The sequence below is a fragment of the Dromiciops gliroides genome, chromosome 4, assembly GCF_019393635.1.
Source record: "Dromiciops gliroides isolate mDroGli1 chromosome 4, mDroGli1.pri, whole genome shotgun sequence".
Taxonomy (NCBI): domain Eukaryota; kingdom Metazoa; phylum Chordata; class Mammalia; order Microbiotheria; family Microbiotheriidae; genus Dromiciops; species Dromiciops gliroides.
The window spans coordinates 490,730,230-490,754,704 of record NC_057864.1 but is presented as its reverse complement, the minus strand read 5'-3'; the positions used below and the strand labels follow the sequence as shown (position 1 = coordinate 490,754,704).

Below are 24,475 nucleotides of genomic sequence, written 5' to 3'. Positions count from 1 at the left end.
GACTTGGTGGCCTTAAGCCAGGGGAGAAAATAAGACTCAGAAAAAAAAGCTTTTAATTCAGCTCCATTTTGTCCTTCCTGCTGATTTCCCCAAGGGGAAAAAAAAACCCCAACAAAACAGAACAAAAACCATCAATCAATTACAAAGAGCCAGGTGGGCCAACTGGGCTCCAAATGACCAGACTTGTCAAAAGACAGGGTGAAGAGTCAGGTTTATTATATTAGAAATTCCCCCTCAGGCTAAGAGTTAATTCACTCTCAGTGAGTTTGGATTCCGTGAGGAGAGCCCCCCTTTCCCCCCTTGAGCCCAGGTTCTTTTTATGCCTCCCTTAGCTAAGAGCTCTTTTGTTTATGTTTTTTATAACTTCTTCTGAAACAGGTATTTGCCTGGTTATTGATTCCACTTCTTGAGAGAAATGCTTTTTTGTGGGTGTTATTTCATAGCAAGTCAACAAATGCCCTTGAATTCAGTCCTGCTAGGAGAGGCCAGGGGATCTTTCCTTATAATCTCATTTCATTTGGGTTTTCTCCATGTGATATATTTTATAGATAACTATCATGCTATTAGAGTATATTACAATGATTTTTATAGCATTTTATAACTAAGACTTTTCTGGGAACATGAATCTGGGAGGCACAGCTCACCAACTCCCCTCCCTGGTATTTCTGTGGTGTTGATTTTTTGTTTAATTTTGGTTTGGGTAACAGACTAAAGGTAGTAGAGAGAGAACCTAGCCAGAAAACAGAATCGAAAACTGATTTCTAGATTATTGGCTAATATTCTCTCTTTAGGTGATTATTGGCAAGTTTTTTCCCTTTGTCAGCCTCATCTCTTAAGCAAGATCTCTGGGAAAGCAGGCCCTCTCTCCTCAAGTAAGGCTCTCTCCAGCTCTCAACATCCCAAACTGAACTAGTACAAGGAAGGAATGGGCTAGAATTCTCAGTGCAGGCTTCTTTTTATTATCTGGACCTAATGGTTGAGGGAAGGGGGGGAGGGGCTGGAGAAATATTAAGAGAACACTCAAGAATTTCAGTCACTGACCTCTTAACCCAGCCAGGATACAGGAGGGCAGAATCCTAGAAAGTCAGAGCTGGAAGTCACCCCTAGAATCATGGAATGCTCTCTCCTTCTTTGACAGGTGTAAACTGAGGTCCAGAGAGAGGAAATGCATTGCTAGTTAGACTGTAGACTCCTTGAGATTGGGGGCTCTGGTTGGTTTTTGTCTTTGTATCCTTAGCTCCTTCCTGGCACATGGTAGGAAATATTTAAAACACCCATGTTGACTGATCAGAAGCACAGGGCTTGGAAGAGGAGGACCCTATTCTGCCCCACATCCCCTGTGGTCCCTAAGCGATTAATAGCCACTCCACGTTTATACAATCAGGGTTTTCAGAATAAATTATTTTCATCCGTTCGCCTGCTGGTTACACAGGCCCCTCAGAAAATCTGTTTAGTATTTGTTGCAGGCACTGGTGGGGGAGAGGAATGGAAAATCTTTGTGGGATGAAGCCAAGGATGTTAGGAAGGCGTTATGCATTCCAGACTCACTGGATTTTAGGTTTGCAAAGATGCTGAGCAGCCACCTCGTCTAACTCAGACCAGGAAAGAATGCCCACTACAATATACACCACAAGGGGTCCTCCGGCCTTAGCTTGAAGCCCTTCGGACCTCCCAGGGCAGAATGTTTTCTTCCTTTACCTAAAGCTTAACCTGGCCATTGCAACTTCCAGTTGCTCAGCGTTCTGGGCTCCAGAGACTGAAAGGACCTTACGTAACATCTTGAATTTAAAACTAGAAGAAGCCTCGGAGGTCACTTAGTCTCACCTCATTTTAGAGATTAAGAAACCAAGCCTAGAGAGTTTGAGTCTTGTCCAAGGTCACGTAGTAGCTAGGGGCAAAGCTAAGTTTTGAACCCAAGCGCCCCTCGGTCCAAGCAGCCGCCTCCAAAGTCACCATTCTTTTCAAGAAACTGGATCATCTGCCATCAGGGAAACTGAAGGGCAGAGATGGGCCGTGACTTGCCTGAGGGGGCCCGCTCCAGCTCCGGCGCGGTCCCCGGGACGCCCAGAAGCCTCCCACCGAGGGCCAATTTCCAGACCTCTCACAAAATATGTTGGTCCTCAGCTCTCTCTCCTCTCAGAGGCCTGGGCCCGGTTTACACTCCTAGTCGAAGAAGAGAAACAATGTTTCAGATCACCCGCCCCGCCCCCCGGGAAGAGGAACAGAGTTTCCAAGCCGGCATGGGAGTGAGCACCACTCGTGGGCCGATTGCAAAGGCCTGAAGGTGGGCGGGCCCCCCAGTCCGGCCCCGCAGCCGCGGCCCAGGGGAGGGGGCGGGCCCTCGTGACGTGGGCGGATTCGAATCCCGCCGCCCCGCCTCCCCGGCCCCCACCAGGCTTCTATTCTCCGCCCGCGCGCCCGCCTGGCTCCTCCCCAGCCCAGCCCAGCCGGGTCCAGACCAGCGGCGGAGCAGAGACGGACCCAGACAGGCGAGCGCGCACCCACACAGGGCAAGCAGGCGTCCCAGTTCGGGCTGCCACCCTCCGATCCGGAGCGGGACTCGCTGGCTCGCAGCGCCCCTCGAACCCTTCTCGCCCGGCCCGACACTCTTGGGGACGCGCCCCCAGAAGAAAGCCTCGCTCGCTGCTGTGGCTTTCACGGCGATCGTCCGGGCGCCTTGGCCGAAGCAGCAGCCCCAGCGGCCGCCCTGGGGAGCAGACACCATGGGAACGAGGTAGGCGCCCTCGCCGCGCTCGGGGGAACCCGACACGGTTTTCCCCGGGGTTGCCGCCGGCTGGGGACACTTGCCTTTTTCCCTAGGGGCCCCCCATCACCGGCTGCTGCCTGCAAATGCCCAAAGCCGGCTCCTGGGAAGTCCTGGACATTTCTTAGCACCCTCCGGTCCCTGGCCGCGAGCAGTACCCATGCACACGCGCGCGCGCACACGCACACACACACAGACACACACACACTCACTTTCTCCCTCTCTTTGCCCCCCACTCCTCACTGCTTTCATCTCTCCCTCCCGAGGCTCCCCACACTTTCCTCCTGCTCCGATCCCGCCCTGTTTCCTTGACGCGCCTTCCCCCGTGGGGCCGGTTTGCCAGCGCTCAGCGCGGAGCCTAGTTTACCATCGCGCCCCGACTTTTTGCTCGTGTAGACGCTGCTGGCCGCTCGGAGGAGGGTGCTCTCCAGCTCTCAGGTGGGCACCGTTCGAGCCCCGGAGCCTTGGCGGCCGGCTGGAGTGCTAGTTCGGTGGGTGGCGGTAGTGTGGCGCCTGCGGCATGTCGTCCCCAGAAGGAGGTGTCCAGCCAGGATTCCCGGCTCCGGTGAGCTCCAGGAAAGAGAAGCAGGCACCGAACTGGACATGGGGATTTTCCCGGGCACCGAGTGAAGGTTGTTGTGACACGCACACGAACAGTAACATTCAAGCACTCTTACACACAGGCACACAAACACTTAGCACTAACAGACACACACCCTCTGGCCTGGGCTCTCGTGTGGGAGGGACAGTGACCCAAGCACCCGGGCATAGCAGCACCCACGCACACTGGCACGCAGGGAACCTCCTTGTCATCGCCCTGGCTTCCTGCCGCTTTGCTCCCGGCGCATTGCTGCTTGGCTGCTTGGGTTGTAATTGCGGGTAATGGAGGTCCCTGGGTGCCCCTGGGAGCGGCGCTGCACTCAGCTTTAGCCCCGGAGCAGGACCTCCCACCTTCTCGCCTACCTTAGGGCCACCCTGGTTTACGTTTTCGTTGTTGGGAAGCCTCTGGCTGGGGCCGGGGGAGAGGGCTTGGGCGCCGAAGTGCTCTCTGGGAACTTTCCCAGGTCACACTCGACTCTCCGAGGCTTCTGTGTTGCCCTGCGTCGGCGTCGCGGGTGGGGGGCTGCCCACCTGAGATAGATAGCTTTTCTGTACTTAAGGCTGAGCCAGCAGAAGGGCAGACCAGAGCGCCTGCAGCCCCTTTGCCAGGTCTCGCGTGGACAGAAAACGAACGGCCACAGAGCTGGAGCCCTGGCAAAGTTCAAGCTTTTAGCTACTTCTCACGGCTTGCTTGGGACGCTCGCCTTGACTTGGCTTTTCGCAATTGCTTTCAACTTTAGCTAGAGTAGGGCCAACGCTTGTTCGGTGGAGGAGGAGGTGGGTGGCCTGTGTTCGCCCGCTGCCGAAGCTCCCAGCCTTTTCTCTGGTTAGCATCTCCATCCCAGAAGCGGGGAGTTACCCATGTTTTAGGGAGCTGTTTGCAGCCAGAGAGAAAGGGTCTGATGAGGAGAAGTGACAGTAGGTGACTCGCACAGAATTACTAGTGAAAACACTGGGCTGTGTGCTTTTAAACAGGCTCTCATTTATAACCTTGTGGTACCAGGAGAATCTGAGAGTGTTAGACTGGGGAGGCATCTGGGAGGCCTCGTGGTCTAGGCTTGTGGCTGCCACGATCCTTCTCTTCCCCCGCCTTCCCTCCTTCCACAAGTGTCTTCCAGTCACGATCAAAATAAAACTGCAGCTTTCCTGAAAGGCTCAGCTAATCCCGGACACCCGTACTGGGAAGCAGGCACATATATGTTGCTGTGCTGGGCCCCTAAACTGACCATGCAGATGGCGGTTGACATCTCTAAAGGATTAAAGTGCCCGGGAACTAAGCATTAAGGCATTCCCGAGGAGAAACCGGAGGCTCCCTGAGCTTTTAAGTGACTTCTCAGGCTCATCAAACTAGTGGATGCGAGAAGCCCCCTTGGTTGGCTCTGATCTTTGAATCAAATTCTTAGTGAAGAAATGATAGCAGGGGCGGGGGAGCAGCCTCCCACCCCCTGAGCCTCGGAGAGAGGAGCACCCTGCATTGGCACTCACCTAGCCCTCTGGGCCCTCCTAGTGAGGGCCTGGCCTGCTTTTACACTCCCAGAGGTCAGGAGGCTTTTCCCAAGGCTCCTGTAAAAACTTAATGAATGGTTGGGAAAGCATCGGGAGCTGCATTAGCCAGGGAAGCTGCTGCTTAAATGCAACACTGTGGACCAGAGGTTGGCATAGACAGCAGACACATAACCAGTGCCTGCTGCTCACTCCACGGAAGGAAAAAAGACCGGAGGTCCGGGCCGGGGCAGGCTAAAAGGGCCATTATTTGGGGGCAAGGCCAAAGCTTTCCAGAAAATGAGGGTCCCTGGGAGGGGAGAGGGTGACGGCCAAATCTCTGGTTATCAGCACCAGCCGCTCATGGAGAAATATGGATAGGGTAGGGGGAGGGGTAGAGAAGCTGTCCGAATATTGTAAACACTGAAACTGCCCTTGAGTGTCGGCCCCTAAGCCTCCTGATGGGAGGAATGTGAGAACAATTAGTCCTCAGCTAGAGATTGGCTCGCAGACTGATAAAACCTGGCTTCCTATGGGTTTGCTTTATGGCTGACTTGTTTACGAAATGAACAATGGAGATCTGTGAGGCCTGATGGGGGCCCGGGCTGGGGGCCGCCTCAGGGAAGCTACCCCTAGCCTGAGGTGGCCTTAGGTTCCTAAGTCCTGGGACCTTCTGCCCGGTGTCTGTGTGTGTCTCTGTGCATGTTTGTTTGCTTGTGTGTGTGTGTGTCTCTGTGTGTATCTGTCTGTGTGTGTCTCTCTGTGTGTGTCTCTGCGTGTTTGCTTGCTTGTGTGTGTGTGTCTCTCTGTGTGTATCTGTCTGTGTTTTTGTCTGTGTGTGTGTGTCTCTGTGTGTTTTTGTCTGTGTGTGTGTCTCTCTGTGTGTGTATCTGTGTGTGTTTTTATCTGTGTGTGTGTCTTCCTTTTGCGGCTATTTCCAGTTTTCGGAGAGTCCATGCTAGTGGCTAGTCTGTGACAGTGCATACGGGGTGATTGCTCAAATCTCTGGGAAATCCTGTTAAAATCATTGACTGGCCCTTTAAAGGCGCTGGAGGATGTGGGCCGACTAGTCGAGGGAGGCTTCGTTCTTTGTCACAGCATTTCTCAATTTGTCAGTCAATTAATCAGTAACTGCCTGGCACCCAGTAGGTGTTTAATAAGTGCTTTAGATCTGGAAGGGAACTTCTAGGTCACCTAACCTACCCCTTCATTTTACAACTGAGGAAACTGAGGCCCAGAGAGCTTGGTCCAGGCTCACAAGGTGGTAGGTGACAAACCCGAATTCAAAGCTGGTGTCCAGAATTCCAAAGCTTGCTCTCCGAAAAGCCAAGCCCTCTGTTTTCCTAAGGGAGGAAATTCATTTAAAAAACATCATCTCCCCCAAAGGAAGACGTCCCTGGCCAGAGGGCACTCATTCAGCAGCCTCTCTGTCACTTCTGCCTCTGCACTGGGCCGCAGGGCTGACTCTTGGAAATGGTGGAAGTGGCACCTAATAGATAAATTACCATTTGAGGCCCCGAGGTTCCCCTGGTCTGGCTGAGCTGGTGTCTGTGCAGACAAGCTGCTATTGTGTGTAAATGCCCTAATCTCTCCGCTTTCAGGGTGTGTGTATGTGTGTGTGTGTGTGTGTGGGGGGGGTTCCTGGAGAGGACTCCTCTGTTGGTTGGTCAGTCAGTCAGTCCTGTTACCGGGCCACTAAGGGGCCGCTGGGATGCTGCTTTCTTTCAGCCTCCACTGCAGACCAGTTTTCTGGCCTCGGAAAGATGGCCTGGACTTAGTGTGGTGGATGGGCCTGAAGTTGCTAGGACCTTCTCTTAGGCTTTCCCGGTCTTGGAATGGATGCACAGGATCAGAGAGAGAGCTGGAGACCAGCTCTGAGGCTACCTAATCCAGCCCCTTCATCTTACAGAGGAGGAAACTGAGGTTCAGCATGAGGAATTCAGTAAATGTCAGAGACAGGATCTGAACCCAGGTCCTTTGATTTCAGAGACAGTGTTCTTTCCATATGTTGGATCATAGATTTGGAGCGGGAAGGTCTCTTAGAGAGGCATCAAGGCCCAACCCTTTCTTGCTTTTCCTGGCAGGGATCGAGTGACCTGACTTGCCCACAGCAAGCTACTAAGTGTTAGAAGTGGCATTCCGGGGCAGCTAGGTGGCGCAGTGGATAAAGCACCAGCCCTGGATTCAGGAGTTCAAATCCAGCCTTAGACGCTTGACACTAGCTGTGTGACCCTGGGCAAGTCACTTAACCCTCATTGACCCTCAAAAAAAAAAAAGTGACATTACATCTCTTTCGGTTCAGCTTCTTGTGCCTCTCCACATCACTCCCCTCTTTTACAGCTCCACTCAGGGCCTGTCTCCCAGGGGAAGCTTTTCCTGCTTCCCTAAACGTTCCTCAGATGATAGATGGCGCCATTATCTTTTCAAATCAAGGGCTCTCAGATTTCACCTTGTCCCCAAAACTCACTTTCATAGGAGAGAATCTGTGGCCCCAAGAAGGTTGAGGATTGCCCCTGGGGCCCAGGTGAGAGCTTCCCCATTAGGCCCTGAGCCTTCCACCTTTGTTACCTTGGGCAATTCTTACTTTCCCTCTTGAGATCTTGTGACCAGAAAGGTTACATCCCAAAAGTTTTAAAGTTTTTGGGGTTTGAATGGTTAAGCTGTGGTTATCTGGAAAGCTCAGTAGAGTCAAACCTAGTGGAAATCCCTTCCATGTCAGAAGAATGAGGAAGTATTGCTACATTTTTAATGTAGTCTGTTGTTGCTGAGTTGTGTCTGACTCTGGTGACCCCGTTTGGGGCTTTCTCAGGAAGGACACTGGAGGGGTTGGCCATTTCTTTCATGTCCAAGGCCAGATTTGAACTCTGGTCTTCCTGACTCCAGGCACGGCACTCTAACCACTGCCCCAGCTAGCTTCCCACAGAATTTAGTCTAGACATCTGGAAATGCTTCCTAAGAATTAGAGTTGTCCAGAAGCGCAATGGGCTAACTCTGGAGGTGGTCATTGACTCCTTCTCAGGGGAGGTCTTCTACCAAGGTTGGCCAACCAGAAAGGTTATTAGGTCCTACTGTAAGGATCCCTTTCAATTCCAAAGATTCTTTGACTAATTGGATGTTGGAGAATGGAATCCAGTGTCTAATTCTCTTCTTCCCTGCCCCAGGTCAGGGAAATGCCTTAGAGAGTCCGGAACAGCCTAAGCATCCCCCTCTTTACTGAATTGTTACTTGGCCCTGTTAGAAAAGGGCCTCAAAGGTTTGTGAGAACAATGAATCCAATTCCCCAAGGCCCAAAGTGACTTCCTTATTAGAAGCTTCCTTGGTCTCTGCTACCACTCATTAGGGTTTGCATCCGTGTAGGCTGTGGCGCCAAAGAATTCCGGTAATGTCTTTATGCGTGAAGAGAATTGCTTGGATGATGCAGTAATGGTTTGGGAGCCTACTGGGACCGTTCCAGAGGAGGCCCCTCAGGCCCCACGTGCCTGTGGATTCTAGCCGAAGCTGCTTCTTGCCTCTCACTGGGTCCCACTACCTTCTCTTGGATTCTGATCCATGGTCAATTGAGAGGCGATGTTGGGAACAGCATCCTAACAGAGACATCCCAGAGTGAAATGGGCTTTCCCTGGGGGATAACAGCTTCACCACTGGGAGGTAGGGAGGGGGGCAGGCAAATGTTGGAGGCTACAGTCACATCTGTGAAGAATGGGATGGAATGGTGTCTTGCTCCGGTACAAGTTTGTGTAAGTGACCTTGGAAGTGTCTTCCCACTCTGGGATCATATCGAGGTTGGCTGGGAAAATAAGGTCCCCTTTTGCCTTACTAAAATTAATAGAATGATGAGCGAGGCTCTGAGCATCTCTATTGGCTAGCTCTGTGCTTCTGGGTACTAGAATCTAACACTAATTACTATTTTGGACAACTCTTCTGTAAGTCAGCCTTCATCTAGACTCACTTCCTAGGTAGACATGTATGCCCTAGTATGAATCGGTGAAATAGTCTATTTTGGATTTATCCCTCTAGGGTTTTATTTTGGTAGCCTCTTGTAGTTCAGGAACTATTTTTCCTTAGTATATCTTCTTTTATTCTTCTTTCTCCCTCCCCATCATCATCACCTCAGGATGTTCCCACCCCAAACACCATTTTGTACCATGAAGGCAGTCAAGTCAAGCTCCACCTGGGGCACCTCTGAAAATGTCAGTCTAGTTGCCCACCTCCTTTTTTTTTTAGCAACAAATATTTTTTTTCCAGTTACATGTAAGGGTAGTTTTCAACATTCATTTTCATAATTCAAATTTTTCTCCCTCGATCCCTTTCCTCCCCCCTCCACAAGATCGCAACCAGGTTATATATGTACAATCCACAAGTGTCTTTATCTGTTCTTTCTATGGGGGTGGATAGTAAGCTTCCTCATTAGTTCCTTGGGATGGTCTTGAATCATTGCATTGCTGAGAGTAGTTAAGTCATTCACAATTGCTCATTGAACAATCCTGCTGTCACTATGCACGATGTCCTCCCAGCTCTGCTCACTTCACTATACATTGATGTTCATTAGTCTTTCCAGGTTTTTCTGGGATCATCCTATTTGTCATTTCCTATAGCACAAGACCATTCCACCACAATCACAGCTTCTTCCATCATTCCTCAATTGGTGGACATTCCCTTGATTTTCAATTCTTAGCCTCTACAAAGAGTTGCTATAAATATTTTTTGTACAATTTTCCCCCCTTTTCCATGATTACTATTGTTTTTTAAAATAAAGTATTTAATTTTTTTCCAGTTATATGTAAAGATAGTTCTCAACTTTTGCTTATACAAGCTTTCCAATTTCAGATTTTTCTCCCTCCCCCCCCCTCCCCTAGACAGCATGTAGTCTGATATAGGTTTTATATATATAATATTAAACATTTCTGCATTAGTCATGTTATAAGAGAAAAATCAGAGCAATAAGGAAAAGCCTCAAAATATAAAAACAACAGCACCCAAAACAAAAGAAATAGTATGGTTCAATCAGCATCTATACTCCACAGTTAGTTTTTCTTTTTCCTGGATTTGGAGATCCTCTTCCATCATGAGTTCCCTGGAACTCTTCTGTACCATTGCATTGGTGAGAAGAATCTAGTCCATCACAGTAGATCAACATACAATGTTGATGATACTGTGTACAATATTCTTCTGGTTCTGCTCATGTCACTCATCATCAGCCCACGAAAGACCCTCCAGGTTTCTCTGCACTCCTCCTGCTCATCGTTTCTTACAGCACAATAGTATTCCATTACATTCATATACCACAACTTGTCCAGCCATTTCCCAATGGATGGGCATCCCCATAACTTCCAATTCCTTGCCACCACATAAAGAGCAACTATAAATATTTTTGTACGTGTGTGTCCTTTTCCTTTTTCCATGATCTTTTTGGGAAAAAGGCCCATGATTACTATTGTTAACTGTTTCCCTTCCATCCTATTCCCTTCCCCATGATATTTATTCTATTATCCATCTTCTTTCATCCTATCCCTCTTCAAAAGTGATTTGCTTCTGTCTGTCCCCTCCCCCAGTCTGCCCTTCCTTCTTTTGCCACTCTCTCTTTATCTCCTTTTCATCCTATTTTCCTGCGGGGTTAGAGAGATTACTCCACCCAATTGAGTATGTACATTATTCTCTCCTTGAGCCAATTCTAATGAGATTAAGTTCTTTGAGCCAATTCTGATGAGTGTTGGGCTTTGCATTTACTGCCCAGATTAAATAGATTACTCAACCCATTTGTGTGTGTGTGTGTGTGTGTTAGTCCCTCCTTGAGGCAGCTCTGAAGAGTTTAAGGTCTTTGAGCCTTTTCTGATGAGTGTAGAATTCATTTACTGCCCTGCTCCTCTCCAATCTCTTCCCCCACTACATAAGTCTTTTCCTGTTTCTTTCTTGTAGGATTTCACTTCTGCCCTTCCCCCTCCCCCAGTCCATTTCCCTCACCCCTCAATTTAACCCTAAAGATGTCATCATGGGGCAGCTAGGTGACAGTGGACAAAGCATCACCCCTGGACCCAGGGGGATCCCAGGAAAAACCCAGCCTCAGACACAAGACAGTCACTCACTGTATGATCCCAGGTATGTGCCCCAACTCCAATTTTTTATAGTTCTAGAGAACTTGTATTTGAAAGTCAAATTTGCTATTCAGTTCAGGTCTTTTCATCAGGAATACCTGAAAGTCCTCCTTTTCATTAAAGTCCCATTTTTTTCCTCTGAAAGATTATGAGTTTTGCTGGGTAGGTGATTCTTGGTTGTAATCCCAGTTCCTTTGCCCTCTGGAATATCATATTCCATGCCCTCCGGTCCTTTAATGTAGAAGCTGCTAGATATTGTGCTGTCCTGACTGGGGCTCCACAGTACTTGAATTCTTTCTTTTTGGCAGCTTGCAATATTTTCTCTTTTTGAGTGCCTCTATGGCCTAAGACCACTTCATATTTTTCTTGGAAGCTTTAGATATAGGGGCCCTGATGTTGACATCTTCCTCTGAGGGTGCCTCTTGGTCTTCCTTGTTACTGAGGAAACTTTCTATGGTCCTCACCTTTCTCTGTCGGCTCATCTTGCCTTTCTTTTACTTGACTTTTAGCTCCTTAAAGTGGGGCACTGTTTCCAGGCGGCAGTATCCTAAGCTTCAGAAGTCCCAGGTGTATGATTTAAGGAAGATCAGGTTCTTCACTCACCTGGCCTGTTCCTGGTCTGTAGATGACCCCAGACCAACTTGCTAATCAACCAGCTTTGTGTATTGTGGTTGTTAGCTCTGATAAGACTGTGCCCCTCCCCCACCTGGGCCACTGCTACTTGAGCCTACCTCCTGGTTCTCAGCAGGGGTGAAAAATCCAAGTTCTGCCTCAGCACCAGCACATAGACCCCTGTAGTCTCCCCCTTGACCAGGGCTCAGCCCACTCACCAGACTGTGAGCTTAGTTCCAGACGACACTGGTGCTTCAGCTGATGCAGAGGTTCTGGGGGTCTCCTTCTCTGGTGAGGCCTTCCTGGGACTGGATCTGTGTCAGGGTGACTGTGGGGTTGGGCTCGACTCCTGTATTAGCACAGCAGCTCCCTCCTTCTGACCTTCCAAGCTGTTCTTGGTTAGAAGATGATTTCAGCACTTTCTTCTGTGAGTTTTGCTGCTCCAGGCATTTTCCTATGGCGTTATTTGGATGTTTTTTGGAGCGATCCTGTCATGAGTTTGAGAGCTCACTGCCTTTCCTCTGCCATCTTGGCTCCGCCCCAGAAGTCCCACCTCCTCTTTAACAAGAGGTGTTCCATGTTTTCTCCATCAGCTCACAGAAGGCATGACTTACACTGAGCAGAGGTCTCAGGTCCTACGTGTAGAAGAAAGTCTTTCCTTTATCATGGGGTCATCATTTTCATTCAAATCATTCCCAGGTTCTGCCTGCTTGTCTTGCATCAGTATATATGGGTCTTCCCAAATTTCTCCTCATGTCTTGGGGTGCAGCAATAGTCACTCATATACCTCTACGTGTTCAGCTGGTCCCCTGTGGATGGACATCAACGGTGTCTGGTCAGCAGCATTGCTATAGTTTTTGCTGATGTGGCAGCTTTCCTTCCCTCTTTGACTTCCTTGGTGGTTCCATGCCCATTAGTAGGTCAAAGAGTAAGTACAGTTAGCTTTGAGCTTTGTTTTGTCTGTTCAGATTTTTTTAAAATGTATTCAGTGGAAATACAGGTTAATCATGTCTATGTACACGTAGTGACTTTTCCAATCTGTTGTTCAGTCATTTCTCTTGTGATCCTGTTTGGAGTTTTGTTGGCAAAGATACTGGAGTGTTTTGTCATTCCTTCTTCAGCTCATTTGACAAATGAGGAAATTGAGGCAAACACCATTAACCAAATAAATGTCTGAGGCCGTATTTGATCTCAGGAAGATGAGTCTTTCTGATTCTAGGCTGGACACACTGATTTCATTAGTGTAAGGAACTTCTGGTATGGAAAATCTCTTCAATGGTGTAGATCTCCAGTTCACCCCTTTAAGGAGTGCCTTGGAGGCAGTGGGAAGTTAACAGACTTGCCCAATAATCAAAGTGTCAGAGGGAGGAGGAACCCCGTGGCTCCAATGCTCTTTATCCTCTATGTAAATCAAACTGCCTTTGAACTTGCAGCTAGATGATGTCCCAGTGCCAGGAGCCTGGAGTCAGGCTAGGGGTGAGCTGTGTGACCCCAGGCAAGACACTGAAGCCCTGGCAGCCACAGTTTCCTCATTTGTCAAATGAGGTCGATAATAGCAACTGTTTTCCAGGGTTGTTGTGAGAATCTAATGAGACCATATTTGTAAAGTATGTTGCAAACCATAAAGCTCTATAGCAAAGCTAGGTATTGTCATCATCAAATAATCCCAAATTGCTTTGTCGACTGGTTGGACCAATTCACAGTTTTAGTAAGTGTGTGTGAGCCTGTCATCTCTTGGTACCACCTCCTCCCAAAACACGACAGTTATCCCTTCCCTATCTCGATTTCAATATATCACGGGTTGGCATAAGAAATTACTGTAGTATTTTGTATTTTAAAAAATTTTTCTTTCATACAGTATTTTTATTTACCGTTGACCTACATATAGCCTATAACTGAGTACTTAACCCATATTTGACAATATGGTATTGGAAACATCCCATAAAAGAAAAAGAAAAAAGAAAGAAAACCCAGACTTTTCTGGTACTAAGGGAGGGCCAAAAATATTGGATGGATTTTCCAGATTGTGGGGGCACTGTGCCCCTAATCCCTGCCATGTGGAAGGGAGAGGTATTTTTGTGCTTTGGACAATCTGGAGTTGTTTCTATTCTCTTAGAGTTTAAATCGAATAATCTACAAAAGATAGATGCAGAGAGAATGAGAGAATCGTGCAGTCTTTACTTTTGTAGGGATACAGCTTCAAGGCACACATCTCCAACTGCTGAACTTTATCCTTGGGGTCCAAATGGCCTCCGGGCCTCTGGTCATCTAGGCAGGATGCCAAGAGGCCCGATTTGAACCCGGGCTTTTAAGTCCCACACCCTGTTCACTAGGCTACATTGCCTCTCCTACCCCTGATAGGCTCATAAACAAATCCCTGGTAAAGCAAACAACCACAAACCCTAAGGTAACAACTTAATATCTAGGTGACTTTGGGTGAGCAATGCTTGGAGCCTCGGTTTCCCTTTCTGCAAGATGAGGAAGTCGATAATATCTGAGCTCCTTTCCAGTACTGGGTGGCTTTATGGAACGTAAGCTCCTCTAGGGCAGGGATTGGCTGTCGTTTTTTTGGTCTTTATATCTCCAGCTGTAGCCTGGTGCTTGGCGCATAGTAGGTACCTGAGAAATGCTCTTTGGGTTAGATTGGAACGGTGACCTTGGACAACCAAAGAAAAGAGCAGGGAGCGGTGGGCCTGGGATTTTTGCTAAAACCTGCCGGGCAGAGGGTCTGGTTGTTTTCTGGAGTCAGGTCCGATCCAGTCAAATGAATAAGATGAGAGCAGGACTCGTATCTGTCAGTTTTAGTTGTTCTGCCTATTTGTGCACTGGACAAAACCAAACAGATTCCCCATTAACGGTTTTGTGGAATGACTGTTGAATCTCCTTTGTTTGTTTGTTTTTGTTCCTTTTCGTGGAGAGAACAAAGGGAGGGAAAGCAGAAAAGGAGTCAGCTGGGCGGTGCAGTGGATACTGTGCCCATCCTGAAGTCAGGAAGACTCAACTTCCTGAATGCAAATCTGGCTCCATACACTTCCTAGTAGTGTGACCCTGGGCAAGTCACTTAATAATGCTTGCCTCAGTTTCCTCATCTGTAAAATGGTATGGAGAAGAAAATGGCAGAAAGCCCCATAGGCAGTATTGGCTTGGCCCGGGAGTCACAAAGAGATGGACTGGACTGAACAACTAACCACCACCAACAAAGTGGGGGATCCTTTCAGGGTGTTTGGCCCTTTGACCACCGTGTGCCTTCATTGACTGGATCCTTGTCTCTCCAATGCAGATTTGATGGTTCTATGTCTTGCCGTCCTGTGCGATTCTTGTCCACCTCCTCCCGTAAATAAATCCTCTAGGGGATTTTGGAGGCTACCTTCTGGGGTCTCCTGCTGTCTGGTGGACACCAGTGTCACACTTAGCATCACATATTTAGAAGTGGAGGGGACCCTGGAGTTTAGCTAACATTTTGTAGACTAAGGTTTTCAAAATTCTGTGTGCATGTTATCTCACTCAAGTCTCGCAACAGCCTTGTGAGGTGGGTGCACTTGTTATTTACATTATCAGATGGGGAAACTGAGTCTGCAAGAGGTTGTTGAGTGAAATAGGTGCTGGTGGGGGTCCTTAGGTATTCTTCTTTAAAGAATTACACCCTCGGGGGCAGCTAGATGGTGCAGTGGATAGAGCACCGGCCCTGGAGTCAGGAGTACCTGAGTTCAAATCCAGCCTCAGACACTTAACACTTACTAGCTGTGTGACCCTGGGCAAGTCACTTAACCCCAATCGCCTCACTTAAAAAAAAAGAAAAAAAAAGAATTACACCCTCAACCACACAATCCAATTAGAATAAAAGTCTTTTATTTGGGCGCTTAGAGAAAGTGCCCAAAAGAGAAGTCAAAGACTTTTCCTGGAGGGGAGGAGTTATCTTAGAGTCATCTAACAGAAGAAAAGCAGAAGCTTTTAGAGGGGACAGAGGAGGAGACTGACCACTTGACTATGCAGTGGTGGTGGTCCTGACCTTTCTCTGTCCCCTGGGGCCGCTCAGGCAGCAGCCACACCTAATGGGCTGATTTCCCTTACTTCCTAGGTATGTCAGTCCTTTAGTTTAGCTCCTCAAGGAGAATTACCCCAGACCCATACCAAGGTCAAGCGACTTTCCCTCAGCCAGGGAGTGTCCAGGCAGGATTTCAGCTCCTGGTTTTCTAACTCCCAGGTCCAGCACTCTATCCCTTGTACCACTTACCTGCTAGTGCCCTCATTTTACAGAGAGATTAAGATGACTTGTAGAAGGTCACAGAGGTAGCAAGTGGTGGTCCTGGCCTTGTGATTTTTCCGACACCAAACCCTTTGTGCTGTCCCAGTCATGATGCCCACCCAAACATACCCCACTAGGCTTTACTGCTCCCGTTTATGGATTCCCCCCTGAGACGTGTCTGGGGGTGCCGTACTACTCTCCTGTCTTATGGCCCTTTTGTCCAGTCTCCATTTGATTGGGAGACGTCCCCTTTCATTGCTGAATGCCAGTCATGAGCCATCTACCATGATGTCCTTTGGGATAAAATCCCTTCTCCTTGGGTTGACTTGCATCATCCAGAGCCCTAGTACTAGGTGAGGATTTAAAAAAAAATAATGGGCAGGGAAACGTAGTGAAATGGCATTTATCCTGCTCTAATCCCATCAGGGACCGGGGCTGAGGAACACATGGAACCCAGATACATACTGCAGCTGCCTCTGAGCAGTTTTTCTTATGGAAACAACACCCTTATTCTCGTGTTGAATGGGGAAATCCTAACCTGGGAAGTGAGCGTGTTTTATCTAAGACTGGCAGTGAAATGACTGCTCTGGTGCGACCCAACAACTGGATGAGGCACTGCTGGTGCTGCACACATACAAGTGAGAGAGCTCACAGTCTACTGGGGCTCAGGAGGCCCATTCACACTTGGACAAGCACAAGATAACTGCAAAGTAGAGCGATAGGGGCTCCTTAGTCTGGAGAAGTAAGCCTCATCTGGAGTGGATGCCATCATGGGGTCTGGGTTCAAGGCTCCTTTCTCTGACGTGGACTGGCTGCAGGACCTTGGGTGGCTGGGTGGCTGGGGATCTGTTATTGTTCCAATTCTCAGAAACTTCAGTTTGAGAAATGGATGAAAGACTTGGGTTCAAGTTTGGCCTTCTACACTTTTTAGTAAAGCCTTAATAGTTTTCTGATTAGGAATGGGGGGATGGGGAGCCCTAAGGGATAGGTATGAAGGTGGGTGGGGCAGGGTTCACAACCACTGGCTGCCCCTGTACTGGGTGACCTTGAACAATTAACTTTTTTGCCCTGGCTAAAATGGAGGAGCCAGGGTCCGAGAGGCCCAGGGACCTGCCAGTCCTGACTCTGATCCTGTCGTTCCAAATATTTGAATGCTTGCTCTAACTTCCTTCTATACCAGTAGCCAAGAGACTTCCTGTCCTAGAGAAAAGCCAGCTAGGAAGCTGGCCCCACCCCCTCTGGCCTGAGAGCATTAAAACACCTACTATGTTCTGGGTACTTTGCTTAGTGCTTGAAAGGAAGGCTGAGAATCCTTAGCCTCCGGGAACTCCCATTTTAGTATGGGAAGCAACATGCCGACCACTGTGTAGCAACCAGGCACGGACAGTACAAAGTGGGGTACCCTCTGATGGAATGCTCATGAAAGGGGACAGGGCACAGCTTCCGGCAGAAAGTGAGACTGCAGGGAAGCCGGGAGAGGAAGGAGTCCCAGGTGTGGGGTGCAGTCAGTGAAAATGGCTGGAGTCTGAATATGGCACATCTTGTGCTTAACGCTAGCCAGGAGACCAGGCTCACCAGTGACTTTATTTCTCCTCTCCTGGAAAAGGAGGAACAGGCTAGCTCATGGGGGGCTGGAAAAGCCAAGGAAAGGATTTGCTTTAATCTGGGAGGAGCTAGGGAGCCCTTGGAGTTGACTGAAGAGTAGGGATCACATGGGCAGACCTGCCCTATGGGAAGAACCCTTGGATCCCTGACACATTCCAGCTGTGTGACCCTGGGCAAGTCACTTAATCCTTCAGTGCCCTGGACAACTCTGAGACTGCACTGGGGGAGGGGGTTTCCAGTATCAATAAAAGCCCAGGGCCAGCCCCCCTGCCCCTGCCCTGCCTGTAATTTACATGGCAGCCCTAAGGGATCTGAAGGGTCCTTCTAATGGAAGGGAGGTCTTTGGTCGATTCTTCATAAATGAAAGGACAAATGGTGCCCCCCAATCCTAGAACTGGTGTCCTGGGGAAGGCTTGAAAGCCCAGGAGCTCCTCCTCTTCGAGCCAAAGATGATCTTTTCTTGCCTGTTCTGTAGTGGTTCTTTTTTGGGTTTTGTTTTTGTTGTCTGTAGTGATTTCTATGCATATATATATATATTTTTTTTTTTAGTGCAGCAATTGGGGTTAAGTGACTTGCCCAGGGTCACACAACTAGTAAAGTGTTAAGTGTCTGAGGCCAGTGCTCTATCCACTGCTCCATCTCCTGCCCCTATGCAAATATTTTAAATCAACACTTGAGTCTTTGAGAAATAAACTTTGATGTCAGGAGAACATCAAGCTCAGTTCTTATACTTTAAAAAATCATTTTTTATTCTTTTATTTATAAAAATGAACTATTTTTATTTAAAGTTTTTGAGTTTCAAATTCTATCCTTTTTGCCCTCCCATAGGCTGTAAGCAATCAGATAGAGGCTTTACATGTGCAATTATGTAAAAATTACCATCCTGTTTTCTTCAAACCATTTACAAAATGTTTGTTTTCTCCCAAGTATGGAATTCTTGTTTGACAGCACACCTATTTTTCCAGTATTTTTATGGTGACCTAATAAGTGACATCCTGAAGTTAGCAGTCCATTATACATCAAGGTAACTTGATTCCAGGGAAATCTCACGGAGCTGGGAGCTGCAGAGTCATCCATCATGCCCAGTGACGATATCAGGCTCACTGAAAACCACATCAAGAAGAGTTGGAGATTGGCACAGACTGGAAGATGAGGCCTAAGAGGGAGCTGCAGTGTTGGGTTCAAACCCAGGTTCAGCAATGGCAGACACATAGATCCAAGTTGGAAAAGACCTTAGTGCCTTTTGAATCTACCTCCCTCATTTGGCAGGGAGAGGAAAACAAGCTGGGGAGAATCTCAGCCAAGGTCACCCAGTTAATAAGGGCAGAGCCAGGATTCACACCTAGATCCTGCCTCCCCATAGTTCCAGAAGGCAGGAATGTCTCATATTTATCTGTTCTCTGGTACTCAGTACATTGTTGGCATTTAATACATACTTACTGGCTTAACTTGTTCTTAGAGCTGATTCTTCCCCAAGGTTGATGTTTCCAGGTGCTCATGGCCAAATAAGAGGCAGTCATGGCACCATGGTTAGAGAGCTGGCCTCAGTCACGAAGATCTGGGTTCAAGTCCTATCTCTGACACCTATAGGCTATGTGGATTAGGGTCAGTTACTTAACCTTTCAGTGTCCCAAACAATTTTCTGACTAAGTTGCAGAACAGGTGCCAGTCTGAATTGATAGAGGGCATTTTCTTCATGGGAATTCCTACACCTTCTGTGGTGTATACAAAGATCTAGACTCTTCAAAACCAAAACCTGACTCCTGACCGGGAACATCAATGTAGACCATAAATCCCACTGGATTTCCAAACCAACTCTTATAGTTTGCGGATGGCTTCTTTTTCAGGGGGTGGGGATGGGGTTCTCTGGAAGCTGAGACTTTCTGGTGGAGGAGAAAAGACCTCTTCCATTTCAGCTCACCATTGTAGAAACATGCCTGAGGGTTTCCACAGGGGTCCTTTAAGACGTGTCAAAGCCTTCCCAAGACTTCAGCCATTATCTTGCTTCTTAGCAATGGGCAAGGTCTGTTCATCTGATTAGCCATTCTCAGAGACTGACTCCCTGGGCAACTTTGGATAATTTTGTTGGGTATCTTACTGTGTCTTTTAGGGCACCTCGGTCCATTAAGAGCTGCTTCCCAAGAGCCCTTAGAAAATGAGCTGACAGGTCCATGAGAAACTCTGCTCTTTTCTGATTTGGTTCTCATGGCCCTCTGAGGGGGGCACCAGAGATTGTCCCATTTAACAAGTCAAGAGGTTGGTGCTCAGTCAAACTCTGTTATCTTGGGTCCTGCTTCTTTGCCAATTTTTAGACTGGATGGAAGGAGAAACTTCCTGAAGATGAGAACTGTCCAAAGGAAAATGGGATTTCTAGAGTAAAGGTTCTTGACCTGGAGTCTGATGTCACCATTTCCAGAAGGCCTTCTTTCCAGCCTGTGGTCATGCTACATGCACATTTACTAAGTGTCTACTCATGCCAGGCACTGCCAGGCACTGGGGATATAGGGACAGTGAATGAGGCCACCCCACAGAATGCTGAACTTCCTCACACTTTCAGGTTATCCCCAAGTGAGCTGGGCTGCTTGGATGGTAAGGGATTCATCCTCATTGGAGGTTATTGGATTAGAGGTGGGATGACTGCTTCTCCGGGATATTGGAGAAGGAATTCTCGATCAGATACCATTGGGATTAGATGGTTACTGACATCCCTTCTGAGCCCAAGCATCTGTCATTAGATCTATTGTGCTGCTCTTCTGGAATAAATGGGCATGACTACTGTGGATTTGCTTGGTCATCGAGCCCATTAGGTCTCAAATCCAGTAAATTCCACGTTGGGGTTGGCAGCTATCAGGTAGTTTCCAGATAACACGAGAACAAAAAACAGTGACCCCTGGTCTATCTCTGCCCCAAGACACTCCTGTAAAATGGTGAGCTGGGCCTGTTAGTCATCACTTCCTATTAGTCATCAGGAATGGAACAGAAATCTTGGCTTGCTGGCTTGTTGTTCTAAATTATAGACAAGAAGACTTCACTCTACTGCCCTGTTACAGCAAAAGGGACTAGCAGAATTATTTTTCCAGGTTAATCGTTATCCACTCCCTAGGGTCTCTTATTAAACATGATGGTTAATGCTTCTAGTCACCAACGCTTCAGTTGGGATTGGTCATGTCCCTTCCCTTGCCCTCCAAGGGCTGGGGGCAGCAGGTGGAAGTGGGTCACTTGAGGGGAGGGGCATTGGGGCTCCTTTGGAAGGAGGAGGAGAAGTGAAGAGCTGGATTTCAGTTTGCCTGGGGCTGGTCCTACTGGTGGGATAAGCTATTGAATAACACACTAATGCATTCAAATTTATTCAGCTCAATTGCTTTTTTTCCTCCTTAGCTCCCACCCTCCAAAGCCATTTCATGCACCAAAAGTTACTAGGATTCTAACTCCACAGACTGAAAATTTCTGGAGGGCAGAACATCAGTGTAATCTGTTACCTGTGGCTTCTAATACAACAATTCTATTAAAAATGTGTCTTGTGGGCTGATGAATTCCAGAGTATTCTGCTGCATCCTCATGTGTAAGAGCTTTTCTTGGAGGACAGTTATTGCATATTGATTCTGGATTTTTGAAGCACCAGTGGGGACTTGGATCTTTCCTATCAGTAGGAAAGTTCTGATTCTCCAACATTCTAGCTGTGCAGGTGCAGGCAAGTCCCCCACTCTTTCTGACCCTCGATTTCCTCATCTGTGAAATGGAGAGGAAGGGAAGTTAGGTGGCACTGTGGATACTGGCTTCAAACACTAGCTGTGTGACCCTGGGCAAGTCACTGTACCTTCTTTACCTCAGTTTCCTCATCTGTCAAAATAGCAGGAGAAGGAAATGGAAAACCCCTCCAGCATCTCTGTGGAGAAAACCCCAAATGGGGCCTCAAATTGTTGAACATGACTGAAAAGACTAAGCAACAACAGCAACAACAATAACAATGACAAAATGGAGATACTCATTCATAGGGTAATGAATTAAGTACTATGTGTGCTTATATTTCATGTGAAGTCATTAAAGCCCCACATATTCTGAGTTGGGAAAGCCCACTGGTGTCCGCTAACCAACCCCGTCCATTCCTCCCACAATGCCTCTACAAGGGGTCCTGTCATTTATGCTTGATTCTGCCCCCCAATAATGAGCTCTCTGCCTCATAAAGCACTCCCATCCAGAAGTCTCCACCCTTTTGCACCTTTGAGGTTTAACAGAAAGCCCCTTCTTGTTCCTTGTGCTGATCCTGAGAGCACCCAGGCATATTTTTCCTAACTCTCCTGAGTTACCTACTCTTGTTCTCCTGCCTGGTTTGAGTCTGGAGTCTGAGTGCCCTGGGCAGTGAGGCCAGACTGACTTCCTTGGACAGCTCCCTTTTCTCTCTCACTGGAATTACTGCTGGTGTCAGCCTGGAGGCCTTCTGTCCCCACTTGGAATGCCCTCTGAGTTTGCAGGCCAGGGGATCTACCTGTGCTCATGCTGAATACTCTGGAATGTTCTGCCAACACCGAGGATAGGCACCAGGTCATGCCAGGCTTTGCCTTTTTTTTTCCTGTCATGTTGTTAAGGGCTAAAATTCTAGCTAAACTGTCTAAAATATCTAATGAGTGGTCGCCAATAAATTATAAGCTTTAGCAAGAGTTAGACTTTTAAGCATTTATTAAGGAAAATAAGAATTTGGTAAAGAGAGAGAGAAAGGCCTAGATTTCTATCTATTAAAGGGAGAGCACATTTTTAGCTCCCTTCTCCGCCAGCGTCCCCAGGAAAGAGCCCCAGAGTCAGCGCCAGTCTCTTCCTTCCTCCTCCCACTAGTCCGCGTCACTTCCTCCCAAAGAAAAGACTCCTGGTCTTGCCCTCAAAGACCTTCACTTCATGGGCAGAACTCTTCTACAGTAAGTATCCAGCAGGTGGCATTATTCCAATCGTTACAGTCCCCCCTGTTGTTCCTCAAGAAACAAAATGTTTCCTTGACGGAACAGTAAAAACAATATAATAACTATTGCTAACTAATAATATGTGAACAACAATATAGAAAAGGAAGAGAGGAAAGTTTTGTCCAGAGGGGCGATTTTTTTTTTTGTCCTCATGAACCGACGCTTTGACATTAGTCTTGCAAAGGGAGGGCCTCTGCAGAGAATACATGTTACAGATGGTGTATATTATAACAGAAAGAGAAAAAAACAACAAAAACAACAAAAACAACAAATCAAAACTGTTCATTTAAAGTCTCTGAAAGTCTTTTCTCAGATGTCCTCTAGGTGTAGTCGTGGAATGGAAGTCTCTTCAGGGGTTGATGTGTGGATGCTGGTAATCAGCCAGGAAATTTCCTACAAAATTGAGCTTAACACAACTTTAAAATAGCTTTGTCAATAATCAAATCAAACAATGAAAGTTTTCAAAAACATGTCTAAGGGAATTCAGAATCTTAGTTGTTACACATGAAACATATAATAAAACAAAAATTGAACCATTCTTTAAAATTATAATATTACTATAGTCCCCCCTTATGGAGGGTATTTGAGAAGACAATTGCTGCGATATTAATTTTTAAAAATAATTTTTATCTTTGTTTCATCACTTTTTGCATCATCTGCCTAATTATCCTCATGCCATTATGAGAAATTAGAAAATCTAATATAATTGGTAACAGGTGTCAAGGCCAAATTCAACACTGTTATTTATCATGACACCTGAGATAATTATGGGGGTTACCATAAAAGAACAGAGAAATGATGGGATATGAGCATTCCCACACTTGAGCAATATGTACTGCCCATACAGTATGCCAGGCTTAAAATAGGTGGATGGAATATATGTCCATGCCACCGAACATATTGGAAGAAACTGAGTCAGACTTAATCAGATGCATGGGATTGAGATGTCCATGGCATCAGGCATATAGGAGGGAGCATAGAAGCCAGGTGTAGAAGTGAGATGGGTGGGATGAATACTTCCAGCCATCTGTACAATATTGTGGGGAAAAAGAGAATAAAATATTAAACCAAGAGAATCCAACCTCAACATTTGTCAAAAGCCGTTCCCTCGGCCATACCTTGACTTCATGCATGTCTCCCCTCATGTGACAGTTCAGTGTCTGCTCTTGCATGTATTCCTCTTGTGATTGGATGGCATCTTGGCCAACTGGCATCTGATAACTCAGAATAAAGGCAATTAATGTCTTAAATGATAAGTTCCCATAATCCAAGTCTCATATGGATTTAAAATTGAGGATAATAAATGATTGCAAAAAATGTGAATACATCTTGACTCAAAATATAATATATAATTATGCAACAATTTCAAATAATACCCCTTTTTTGTACTTAGTATACAATTACTTTTGTGAAAAATCAGAACATATTTAAATATAAGTTAAAGCACAACAGAATCTCAAAGAAAACTTTTTTTAAAAAAAGAAAACTTTTACAAATGTTCCCCTCTTTTTTTTTTTTTTTTTGGAATATGCTTATCAAAAATAATACTTCTAGAATCAATTTACACTTGCCATGGCAACCAATTTGCCAGGGAAATGCTTTAAAGAGTTTGATCAAATAATCAGTTGAGGAAAAAAAATAACAAAAACAAACAACTCAGATTATGGGAGCACAATACTCCTAGAATTAACATTGTATTATGAAATCAAAACCATCTTGCAATTTTTCAAAATTAGATAGATAAACGAATAGAAGAAAATACACATGGAACAATAAAAGACAATGAAATTCAAACTAAGGAAGTCTAAATGAATATGAACTTAATATTAATAAGAGTATTACAAAATATAAACTTGATTGCATGACTATAAAAAGCTTTTACAAATATTCTCCTTGTTTTAGAAACTAAGTATAAGACACAATCTCAAAAGCATTAAAATCTCTATGAAAATAAACCTATACCATTAATTCCAAAATGTATATGTAATAGCATAGAAATCCTATGTAACCTCTGAACTGACATTAATAATCTGAGTGAATTCAGAACACTCTTGATTCCGATATCTAAAATCCCCAATACTCATATCAATACCTTGCTGCTTACTTCTACATTTCTGTAAAA

At 46.6% G+C, this 24,475-nt stretch overlaps 1 protein-coding gene across 1 annotated transcript in view; it reads left to right on the top strand.

Moving 5' to 3' along the window:
- Positions 1–2,477: 2,477 nt before the first annotated feature.
- SH3BP4 (SH3 domain binding protein 4) overlaps positions 2,478–24,475 on the top strand; it is a 138,091-nt gene continuing 116,093 nt past the window's right edge. Inside the window, exon 1 of the mRNA XM_043999433.1 lies at positions 2,478–2,734. The gene's annotated coding sequence lies outside the window, so the exon portion shown is untranslated. The remainder of the gene's footprint in view (positions 2,735–24,475) is intronic.